This window comes from Condylura cristata, unplaced genomic scaffold, assembly GCF_000260355.1.
Source record: "Condylura cristata isolate star-nosed mole 26May11 unplaced genomic scaffold, ConCri1.0 scaffold00023, whole genome shotgun sequence".
Taxonomy (NCBI): domain Eukaryota; kingdom Metazoa; phylum Chordata; class Mammalia; order Eulipotyphla; family Talpidae; genus Condylura; species Condylura cristata.
In genome coordinates this window covers 27,260,743-27,273,715 of record NW_004567124.1, presented here as the reverse complement: position 1 = coordinate 27,273,715, position 12,973 = coordinate 27,260,743, and positions in this window count along the sequence as shown.

Sequence of the window (12,973 nt, the reverse complement as noted above, 5' to 3'; positions counted from 1 at the left end):
GGGAAAACTGGGCTGCTACATGCAAAAAAAAAAAAAAAAAAAAAAAAAAGAAGAAGAAGAAGAAGCTTTCCTTGCACCATGAAGAAAAACCAGCTCCAAGTGGATTAAAGACCTAAGACCTGAAACCATCAAATATCTGGGAGAAAAGGTGGGAGAAACACTACATGACATACACCTCAGTAACATCTTTAAAGCTACATCACCCAAAGCAAGGACAGTGAAACAAAGGATAAACCACTGGGACTACATCAAATTGAAGAGCTTCTATAGCAAAAGAGACACTACATAAAACAGACACCCCACTGACTGGGAGAAAATTTTCTAATATAATATAAATGATAAAGGACTGATTACAAAGATATACAAAGATTTGACAAAACTCAACAAATATAAAGTGAACAACCCTAACAAAAAATGGGCAGAAGAGCTACAAAGACACTTCTCCAAAGAGGAAATGCAGATGGCCAACAGGCATACGAAAAATGTTCAGCATCACTTGTAATAAGGGAAATGCAAATCTTACAGCAAACCAAAGGCAACAAAAATGTGATGCATCATAAGCAAGCAAATGTAGACTTTCTCACTACTAGATGGCTGTTGTCTATGAGCAGCTACAGCCCTGTGTACTTCCAGCAGAAGCAGCAGCAGCACCCAGCACACTGGCAGGAGAGAGGGCTCTGACCTGCAGAGTCAGCACACATCTGACCTTTACACTCACATTCAAGATGTACGTCAGGAGCTGGGAGAGTTTCCTTTGTGTGGGGGAATCCTGCTTCACTTAGTCATGCTGAGATTGCATAACAGAAATGGCATGTCCAACAGCATGGCACGCTAACTGTCAAAAATAGTAAGAGTGAGAGTGTTGGCAGCCAAATGGCTATTAAATAATCAAACCTTCAATGCCTATTACAAAAGTCAGAAATCACAGAAGCTGTGCCTTAAACTGCACAGGGTGTTAAGTTTTAAGGGAACATAGCATTACATTCACCATCCTTAAGCACAACCCACTTGAGAGATATAGTTGGTGCAGAGATTATGGTGTCAAACCTTTAGTGCTCTCACCTTAACACTGAGAAACCATGCAACTAACATACAGCTTGGCTGGCATAAGGGAATCCTGATTGAAAATCCCAAATACAGCAGACACATAGTGTCATCAAATTGCACAAAAATCCTTGCCATCATCTCCATCTTGGATTGTTGAAACAAACCCTCTTCATAAAGTACCCGTCTAGCTGTGCCATGGCCTTGCTCAAAACCTTGCATAGCTTCTCACTGTTCACAAAGCTAAACTCACCATCATAGCAAGTCACCCCCTTAGCTTGATCACAACCCACTCTCCCCTGCACCCCCTAAGCTCTACTGTAAAATTTTCACTCCTGAAGTATACCTCCATGCCTCAAGACCTTAGCACATGCCATGTCCTCTCCTGAATCACAGACTTCCTCCCTACTTCCATCCTACCACCTCAATCAGGCTAATTTTTTTTCACCCACCAAATGGTGGGTCACTTTTTCAGAATATCCAAATTAGCTGTCTACTGATGTATTTTTTCCCCATTCCCTTGTTTTGTCTTCAAGATATGCAGGTCACAAAGGAGCCAGCATGTCAGTGATCTGAGATGTCTGTATATAAGCCCTCCCTGCAACAGCCTCCACAAGATCAGTTCCTCTTGTCTTTCCCACCAGCAAACATTCCTAAGCATCCACCACTCTGAGTAGGGCAGAAGTCCCTCTTAATATTCATGACCCATCATTCTTATTCAGCATCTGCTGACCTGCTGTCAAAGTCGCCACACCCAGTGTACCAAAATGAAAACAATATCCAAGTTTTAGAGAACAGACAGGTTCTGAATTAGAAGCACATGTGCACAAGCTTTCTTACTCTCTCTCTCACCTAAAGTGTCCCTTTCCTTTTATTGGAATTATGTAACCAATTTGTTTCCAGATCTACCAAAGCAATTCTTATCAAATACCTTATATTTGGCTTTGTCTTCCATGTAAAATATGAGTCACTCTCTAAGTTCAGCTGTTAACACTGCAGTTTACTCCTACTGGATCATGGTTTATGTCTTCTCCAAGCATTGTCAGTCCGGATCTTAGAGTTTAGGCATAGGTTAAGTCAGGGTCAGAGAGCTATTGTGTAGACCAGGAAAGAAAATTTGATGATCAAGTGTGAAATTGGCATTAACATCTTACTGAATTTACTAAGAAATCAGATAATGGCACAAACTTAGATTTTATTCTCAGGTGAGGCTGGTTTTGCCACTTCTTAGTATTAGCAACTGGCTGCTGCCCAGATTACTAATGGGATTACTTACTGGCCAACCATGGTAGCTGACTATTTCAGCATTTTAAGTTTTCTTCAGTCTTAAAGATACCTTTAGAGAAAGCTAGTTTCTTGATGCAGGATCCTGGTGAAATGGGTCATAAGATCTTGAGGCCTTGGAATGGATCTCTCTAATATTTAAATGTGGAAGTAGGAGAAATTGAGTAGTTTCTAGGAGGGATCGCACAACTTCATTAGAGTATAACTCAATGCTTAAAACTCTGAATGATCTGATACTAAGATGTCAAGAAACAAGTTGCACTTTCTTTGCCCCCTCCTTTTTTAACATTATGCCACTGTCTATGGTAAAAATTATGCCACTGTCTATGGTGTGAATTGCTTAATTACACCAAGCTCTTTCTTATTTACATCATTCTTCATTTTGTGCATTTTATCATCTCAGTTGTAATCCCCATCACATAGTCCCATGTACTCTTCCCTCTCCAGTTTTGATCCCACTCCCTCTCCAACCCTGTAAAATGTCTGATTTATAGTTGCTAGTTGTTTTTCAATTTTTCTTTATTACAATTGCTTTTTTTTTCCTGATCCCTTACACTCCTGCTAGTGAAACCATCAGTATCTTTCTTTTTCTTTCTGGATTATTTCACTAAACATGATCCCTTCCAACTCCATCCATGTTGCTGCAAAAGGCATGGGTTTATCTTTTTGATTGCTGATTAATATTCCATTGTGTAAATGTACCACATCTTTTTAATCCAGTCATCTACTTTTGGGCATTTGGGTTGATTCCATGTCTTCACTATTGCAAATATAGCAGCAATAAACTTGGGTGTGCAGGTGTCCTTTGGGTAGAAACCTGGGGCACATGGAAGCTCCATTTTTATCAGTTTGATAAACCTCCAAACAGCTTTCCATATTGGTTATACCAGTTGTATTCCTACAAGCAATGCAGGAGAGTTCCTTTTTCTCCACATCCTCACCAACATTTGTTGTTGCTAGTTTTTTTTTTTTTAAATATGTGCCATTCTCACTGGTGTGAGATGGTATCTCATTGTGGTTTTGATTTGCATCTCCCTTATTACAAGTGATGTTGAGCATGTTTTCATATGCTTGTTGGCCATCTGCATTTCCTCTTTGGAGAAATGTCTTTAATCTTTCCTCCCATTTTTTTGATGGAGTTGTTTACTCTATCTTTGTTGAGTTTCATCATTTCTTTGTATATCTTTGTGATCAGTGCTTTATCATTAGTATTGTGTGAAAAAATTTTCTCCCATTCAGTGGGGTGTCTCTTTGTTTTGTGTAATGTCTCTTTTGCTGAATAACTCTTTAACTTGATGTAGTACCCGCAGTTTATTCTTTTCTTCTCTATCCTTGCTTTGGGTGATGTATCTTTAAAGATGTTACTGAGGTGTATGTCATGTAGTGTTTCACCCACCTTTTCTTCCAGTTACTTTATGGCTTCAGGTCTAGGTCTAGTTCTTTAATCTACTTTGAGTTGGTTTTTGTACATAGTATGAGTAAGTGATCTAGCTTCATTTTTTTTTTTTTTTTTGCATGTAGCAGCCCAGCTCTCCCAGCACCATTTATTGAACAAACTTTCTTTTTTCCACTGCATATTCTTTGCTCCTTTGTCAAAAATTAGCTGTCCATAACCTATGGGTTTATATCTGGGTTTTCTATTTGAATCCACTGGACTGCATGTCTATCTTGGCTCCAGTATCATGCAATTTTGATTATTATGGCTTTGTAGTATAGCCTGAAGTCTGGGAGTGTGATGCCTCCATTCTCTTTCATTTTAGTCAGGAGAGTTTTGGCTACTTGAGGTTTTTTGTAGTTACATATAAATCTCATCAATATTTGTTTTATTTCTTTGAAAATGTCATTAAGATTTTTATTGGAATAGTATTAAATATGTATATCACTTTTAGTAGGATGGCCATTTTAATGATGTTAATTCTTCTGGTCCACGAGCAGAGGATGTCTTTCCATTTCTTTGTGTCTTCTTGTAGTTCTTTTAACAGTGTTTTATAATTTTCTTTGTATAGGTCTTTTACCTCTCTTGTTTGGTTTATTCCCAAGTATTTGATTCTTTTTGTTTTGATTATAAAGGTGATGGTGCTTTTGATTTCCACTTCTTCTGATTGGTTGTCTATGTATAAGAAGGCCTCTGACTTTGTGCGTTGATTTTATATGCTGCTACCTTAGTACTAACTGGTTAATTGTTTTGATTAGTTTTCCTATGGAGCCTTTAGGGTTTTCCATGTAAATTATCATATTGTCTGCAGGTAAAGATAGTTTTACTTCTTTCCCTACTTGGATTTCTTTATGTCTTTTTCCAGTCTGATACCTTTGGCTAGTACTTCTAATATTATATTGAAGAGCAGTGGTGATAGTGGACATCCATGTCTTATTCCTGATTTTAAAGGAAAGATTTCCAGCTTTTCTCCATTGAGGATAATATTGGCTGTGGGCTTGTCATTTATAGCTTTTATCATGTTGTGCTATGCTCCTTCTATTCCATGGATTTTGAGTGCCTTAAATATAAATGAACTTTGTTGACTGTCTTCTCTACATCTATTAATAGGATTATATGGTTATTTTTCTATAGGTTGATGTGATGTGCTATATTAATTGATTTTGGATGCTCAACCATCCTTGTACCCCTGCAATTAAACCCATTTGGTCATGGTTTATTATTCCTTAACTGCATTGTTGGATTCTGTTGGCTAAGATTTCATTGTGGAACTTTTCTTTTTTGTGTGTTGTCTTTATTAGGTTTTGGTATTTGTTAGGGGTGATGATGGCTTCAAGTATTTGGTAGTTTTCTTTCTTGATTTTTTTTTTTTAAATAGGTTTTTGTAGAATAGGCACTAGTTCATTCTGAATGTTTGGAAAAATTCGTTTGTAAATCCAGCTGGTCCTGGGCTTTTATTCTTGGTGAGGGTTTTAATTACTGTTTAAATTTCACTGCTTGTAATTGGTCTGTTTAGTTGTTCTATTTCTTCTTTATCAAGCTTTGGATGATTGTGGAGTTGTAGGAATATTTCTATCTCTTCTAGATTGTTGAACTTGTTTGCATACAGCTGTTCATAGTATTCTGATTATTCTTTTGATTTCTGCTGATATCTGTTGTGATTTCACCTCTCTCATTTATGATCCTATTTATTTGCTCTTTCTCCTGTTTTTTCTTTGGGAGCCTGGCCAGGAGGTTGTTTATTTTGTTTACTTTTTCATAGAACCATCTTTTGGTTTTGTTGATTTTTTTTTGTCTTTCTAATTTCAATTTCATTAATTTGTGCTTTGGCTGTTATTATTTCCTGTCTTCTACTGATTTTCGCGTTATTTAGTTCTTTTTCTAGTTCTTTAAGGTGGGAGATTAGGTTGTTTGTGTTGTTTCTTCATGTGAGCTTGTGTTGCTACATATTTTCCTCTTATAACTTTTTATGTATCCCATAATTTTTGGAGAATTGTGTTCTCATGTCGTTCTTCTCAAGATATTTTTTAATTCTTAGTTGAGCTCCTCATTGTTCCAATGGTCCTCCAGTAGTGTGGGTTTCAATTTCCATGAGGTAGGTGCATTTCCTGCTTCTCTTCACATTGTTAATTCCTAGTTTGATTCCTTCATGGTGAGAGAAGATAGTTGGTATGATTTTTATCTTATTGTATCTATTGATATTTATCTTGTATCCTAATATGTGGTTAATCCTTGAGACTGATCCATGTGGATTTGAGAAAAACGTGTACTCAGATATTTTTGGGTTACATAGGTCTGTTAGACCCATGTGGTCTAGGTCCTTGTTTACTTTTTGTCTCGTTGACCTGCCCATTGCTGAGTGTGGTGTATTGAAGTATGCATGTATTTTCTCTAATATATATTTTCGTAAATGACAATAGTTTCCTGATATATTTTGGTGCTTCTTCATTTGGCACGTACACATTGATGAGTGTTATGTCTTCTTGTTGTGTTTTCCCCCAATCATAATGTAGTAGCCATACGTGTCTCCTTTAACCTTTTTTAGCTTGAAGTCTACTTTATCTGATAGAAGTATAGCTGTTCCTGCCTTCTTTTTTGGTCCATTTGCTTGTAGGATTGTTTTCCATCCTTTTACTTTTAATCTATTTTTATCTTTTGTAGTTAAATGTTTCCTGGAGACAGCAGAAGGTTGGGTTCTGATTTTTATTCCAGCCCACAACACTGTCTTTTTATTGATGAGTTTAAAGCATTTACATTTAGAGTTAATATGGATACACTGGCACCTATATTTGACATTTTGTTTATGTTTTTGTGCTTTTATTCCTGCTTTGATCTGTTCTTAATCATCCCTCCATTGGCTTTGGCTTAAGGATTTCTTGTAGTATTTTTTGGAGTGGGGGTTTAGGCATTACAAAATTGTGTAGTTTTTGTTTGCCTGAGAATATCCTTATTCTTTTTTCATAGAGGAATGAGAACTTTGCAGTGTAAAGTATTCTTGGTTGGCATTTGATGTCTTGAGTTTGCTGAATATGTCCCTCCACTCCACTCTCTTCTTGCCTGTGGTGTTTCTTTGAAGAAGTCTGATATTAGCCTGATTGGTTTTCCTTTATATGTTATTTATTTCTTCCATTTTGTCAATCTCACTATTTTTTCCTTGTCTTGGAATCTTGGGAACTTTATTATTATGTGTTGACCTGTATTTCTCCTTTTATCATGGTAGTTTGGCATTCTTTCTTTGTATATGTCTACTTTCATCTCCTTCTTCATACTTGGGAAGTTCTGTTTAATCTCTGTGAATATTTTCTCAATTCCTTAGCCTTTCTTCTCACCTTCTGGGAGACCTATAACTCTGATATTTCCTTTCCTAATGGTGTCAGATAGCTCTTGAAATGTTTCTTCATTCCTTTTCCTTTTAACTTCTCTTTCCTTTTCTGTTTTGATTCTCTTTCTTTCTGTGTTTTCGAGGGTGCATATTTGTTCTTCCATTTCATCTAGTCTGTTTTCACTGCTTTTCCCAGAATTCTTTCGCCTCCAGTAGTCTTTTAATCTCCTACATTCCTTTTATTTTCTTTTATAAGGTCTCATTTTTATTCTTTAGTTCATCGATTATATGTCTCAAAGCATTTTTTTCCTTTTCATCTTCCTTATGTTTGTTAATCATGATGATTCTAAATTCTCTGTCTAACAGGTTGTCTTTGTTGATTTCTGGTAACTAATCTTTTTGTGGTGAAACTTTCCCCTGTGCGCTTGCTTGGATATTCATGTTTTTTTCTTCTCCCTGTTGTTTGTTTCTCAATGCTTTATATGCATTGGGACACAGTGTTGCTAGTATTGGCCAGCATTTCTTCTGGGTGCTCCTTCTGGAGTAGCTGAGTACTGGTACTCAGACTGGGTCAAAGACTAATGTGCCAATCCTCCACAAGGGTAATGATTTTGTGAGTATGGTGGTGAGATTGAGTGCTGTATCTGGTGACTTCCTCCCTGTGTTTCCACTGTTCTAAGGGGGAGAAGGGGTGAGATTTCTAGTTTGTGGTTGTGATTGGGGGATGCACATTCTTGTTAGTGGTGGTGGTCCCTCTGTTGCCAGATTTCGTTAGAGGGGCTTTGTGCTTCTGTTGGCTATGGCCCACCTCTGGCCTGGATTTGGATGAGGTACTGTGCACTAGTGTTGGTGGCACTACCATTGTCCAACACTAGTTATGACCAGGTGCTGTGTGCTGCCCATTACTGCAGGGTATCCCTGCCTGTTCCAGGGAGCTGCAGCCACACCCTGCCAGCTAATGGCCAGGAGCTGAGCCCAGGCCATCATGCCCTGCCCGGCTGCCCTGGGGAGTGAAGGCACAGGTTTCCTGTTCAGGGAAGAATCCTGCCTGTTTCAGAGCTTTGGCCACGTCCTCTCTGTACTTCCAGCTAATGGCAGGGATCTGAGTGCAGGCTGTCATGCCCCACTAGGCCACCCTGGGAGTGAAAGTGCAAGCTTCCCTGTCACTGCAGAGTCACGCCTATTTTAACAGCAGAGGCGGGCCCTGGCGAAGGCTAATGCCAGGTGTTGTATACTGGTTGCTACTCCCTGCCTGGCTTCCACTATCAGGGAATCACTGAGCAAGGTGGGAGTGCTGCTACCCTCCGGCTGTGTCAGGGGACTGGGTGTTCCTGTAGGCTGTAGCCAAGACCTTACCTTGCCCCCAAGCAAGAAGACTGAGTCTTATCCTCCCCACAGTTCTCACCCTTAGGGACCTATGGTAGTCCTCCTGACCTTTGTTTCTCCTTCTGGGGTTTTCAGGTGTTACAGCTTTTCCCAGTTGCTTTCAGTTTTTTTCTCCTCTTCTTTCCTTGGTCGAGGAGTTACAGGTTTGTAGGTGGGGGCGGGTGGACAGGGTCCTAATTGATATCTCCCTCTTGTTTCTTATTCCATTGCTTTTACTTTCCTCCTGTTTCCCCTGGTTTGTCAATACTGTTCATAACATCTATTTTGGTTAGAGTTTGCTGCAGTTTCTCCCTTATTTACTATATCCAAGAAAGAACTTAATCCCAGTGACTCTTTATGGCCATGTTGGTGACTGCACCAAGCTCTTTCAAAACCAGATTTCAATCTCTTCCCAATGTCACGCAATCTGCCTACTGTAGAGGTAGAGAGTACCACAGGTAATTTCAGAAAATAAGATTTACCTTCATCTTTGAAAGTCATGAGGCACAAGAAGCAAAGTGATCAGCAATCTGCCATAAAAAGTAAAGTGAGAGCCCTTCCTGGTGGCGCAGCAGGTTAAAGCACAGCACTAAGAAGCTGGAGCCACTTCCATATGAGTTCAATTCCCGCCTGCCCCTGGAGGTGACCACATGGCGTGGCAGACCTCTCCTGACCCGACCACTGCTCCATCAGCAGTGTACTTCCTTGATCTGTCTGTTCTGCTCCCCGCTCTGTCTATGGTGAAGCCTCTCACCGCCCCTGAGCCTCTGGCCTGTACTCCAGTTCTGTATGCACAAATAAATAAATTTAGAAAAAAAAAGTAAAGTGAAAGGTGGTGATCATATTTACAGCAAGTAAGTGTGAATTGGAGAAGAAAATGTTTTGCTATAGCATTTTAATTAAATATAAAATTTCACACATAATAACTACATTCTTATAAACATGGGACACATGCTTCTAATTTGCATAGTAATGCAAATAATTCATATACTTAAAGTTAGGCAGTGTAGGGTCATATTCCAGCATCCATTGGTTGTTCTCAATTTCAGTTTATTCTGTGACTCAATTTCTTTTCCTATCAAATGGGGACCAAAACTAGTTTTTAACAAGCCATGGACTTGCCACAAACAGGAGAAAAACCTCTAAGAATAAGATGAGTTGATTTTTTGAAAATAGCTCAGAAGTAGAAGAAAGAGAAAACAGGTTTAAATGCAGCCACGCAATGAATCCATTCCTTCATCTGTCTTTTATTTAATCACTCAGCCAACGTTTATTGAAATGTAGTATGTGACACATCTTGCCAGTTTGTGCTCATCTTTAAGTAAGGAAGTGAGACATGTATACCAGTAATAGTGCAAAAAGTTAAACTCCAGATGAGGAGTCAGGGTGACTTCCCAGAAAAGGTAGCATGAGATTTGGTAACAGGTAACAGGATTTGGCTAGGGGGTCACAGAGATGAATTCATTCCAAGGATAAGAAATGGTTACTATGAAGAGGTGGCTGTGAAAAGAGCAAGGGGATTTGCATGTTTGTTTGCTAGTCTAGGACTAAGTGCATTACTTGGTGCATAGTAGGTGCTCAGTAAGGTGTGATTGAGAAGAAGAAGGAAACAAAAGCTGTTCCAGGAATGAGGATAAGATTAAGCATCAAAGAAGAGCTAAAGAGACTGAGATAAACACAATCAGGAGCAGAGGGATGATATGTGGAGGATAAGATACCTCAGCCCCCACTGCTGCTGATGGTAGTGTGGAAAGAACACTGGCTATGGGGTGCTTATCCCATCTCCATGGTTCCCATTTAGCTGCTTGCATGATCTTGCATGGAGTGAATCACCTCCAGGTTTCTCAGTTTCATTTTCCTCAGCTCTAAAATCAGGGATTGAACCCACTGAGCTCTAAAATCTCTTCTACTTCTGTTCCACTTAAAAATATTTAACTCTCGGCCCTCCCTGGTGGCGCAGTGGGTTAAAGCACAGCACTGAGAATCTAAAGCTGCTTCCGCATGAGTTCGATTACCGCCTGCCCCGGAGGTGACCACATGGCGTGTCAGACTTCTCCTGGCCCGCCCGCTGCTCCCCTCAGCAGTGTACTTCGTCGATCTGCCTGTTCTGTTCCCCACTCTGTCTCTGGTGAATCCTCTCACCGCCCCTGAGCCTCTGGCCTGTACCCCAGTTCTGTATGCACAAATAAATAAATAAATCTTTAAAAAAAAAATATTTAACTCTCTACATGATGCTGGGCACTATATACCCACTGGGGAACCAAAGATGAATAAGACCTCCCACTGGCCATGCTCCATCTGCTACTCCCACACACCTGGCTGCATCTTACCCCTTTCTACCCCAGTGTGTATTCCAGAAGCACAGTTCTACATCATCAGGCTCAGTTGGCTTCTGAGTGTCCATTAGCTTCACATAATGGAAGTGCTTCTAAGCACAATGGGTTGGAAAGGGCAGAAGAAAGAGCTTGAACAATCTCTCCTCCTGTGCCTTCCTTGCTTCATCTCCAACAACAGGCTATGATCACTTCCTATCAGGATTATAATTCCTGATGAGCAATCCATCTTTATGACTGCAGTCATAAATTCAGGAACACACTTAGATTCAGGAACACTATTTCTTCCTAGGAGACCCAGATATGCCGGAATTCTCACTTTTGCTAAAGTCTGAGTACCTCTAAGGGCAGACCTCGACTGCCCTCAATATTCTGCACAGCCTTTCCATTAAAAGCTCTTAAGTTTAAACATGTGAATGAATTCTGTTTTCAGTGGCCCTGATAGAAATATGGAGTTATTATCACTGTCTTTTTGTTCCAATATAAAATGCATGGGAAAATCAAGGAAGGGGGCAATACTGAACAGTTGAAGAAGAGAAGCTCAAGGGGAGAGACAGAGTTTGGAACTGGGATATAAGGACTAATAGTAGACAGAGGCATAGAAGACTAAAAGAGAGTTTATTTTTGTTGTTGCTACTGCTGTTATTGTATTAAGAGCAACTTGTCAGATATACATCCCTAAGAACAAGAACATCTTCCATACTAGAATTAAGAGGAGCACATAATCAAACGTGAATATGCTCTTTTAGGTAAATCAATAATTTTTAGTGTATCAGTTAAGTGTGAAAATTATTTTATTTGGCATTAAAATGTAGCCGGCAACCAAAGATTAGCAAAACCAACAACTTCTATAGTAAAATGAACAACTTCTATAGTAAAATCAGTGAAATGCTTTCTTAACCCTTCCATATTTAACATCACGATTCCACAGATTGGAACAACTCCTAACTTTCTCCACTGCCACTTACGCCATCATACAAAAGACAACAGCACCCTTTGTAGTGTTTAATGGCAGGTGCTTCACTACTTTTCCAGTATCATCACCAAGTTACAAGTAGAGTAGAAAAGAGACATTACATTACAGAAGCAATTACAGCAAGCTAGCAGGCAAGAAAAGCCCGGCAATGTGGAAGTTCATGCCTTGGTTTTGTGTCATATTAAAGAGATCAGTTCCAAGACTTCAGAATAGAATTAGCATTACACCAAAACCTCTTATTTTAGATCCTGGACAGGCTGCTTAGTCATGTGGTGCCTCAGTTTCTTCATTCATAATGCAGAATTAATATTTTACAAGTTTACTGAAAGGATTGACAGATATATGTAGGCCAAAGGCTCAGTGCAGTATGTGCCTTGGAGTTGATTTGCAGTGTAGAAGCCATTATTTAGCTGGTGTTATGCCAGTGGTCTCTAAAAACCTCTTGGGTATCTAAGTTTAACTACACCAAAGAAGTTTGAGATGGTTCAGCATGATGCGTGTCATTTTCAATCTAGAGAATATTCAAGTATCCCAAACCCTCATAGCATTTCAAGGAATATTTCAAGGGGGCTATAAAGTTATAATCAGCCCCTCCAACCTAACAGGCAACTTAATAATCCCCCTGTTATCTACCTTGAAATCTCTATAACAAGAATCATTCTTTGGGCCTTGCCAAGTAGATGAGCAGCGACCAGATATTCCATTCCTGTCCTCTCTCTCTTTCCTTTTTGCTATTTCACTCACACATGCACAAATCAAGGAGCTAGCTGTTTGTACCAGAAATGATCAAATTGTTCTGACTCAACCACAAATTCCATTTTTCCCAACCATAATTGTGCAATTGAGGCTGCTGAGTATTTCATCCTGGCCTGTTGTCAACACCCTACTTGTCACCCATCACAATTTAACAGACTACCACGATTCTTACGTGACCATAGCTGAATCCACACTCTGAACTGTCTCTACTCCCTGCCCTTCAATTTCAAGTTCAGAAAGCCCCTACTGTTTATCTCTAGCTTGTTGTTCCCTTGTGTAACTGAATTAGGAGCCTAAGAGAAGAGGAATCACATGACAGGAATTAAAAAAAAAAAAAAGAAAAAAACTTATCCAGGCCCAGAAAGCAAAATCTAGAATTTTAGGGTGAAATTAAATTAAGAGGTTTAAACTTATATTTTAATATTTTAATAAGCTTAATGAGTTAGTCACTAAAAAAA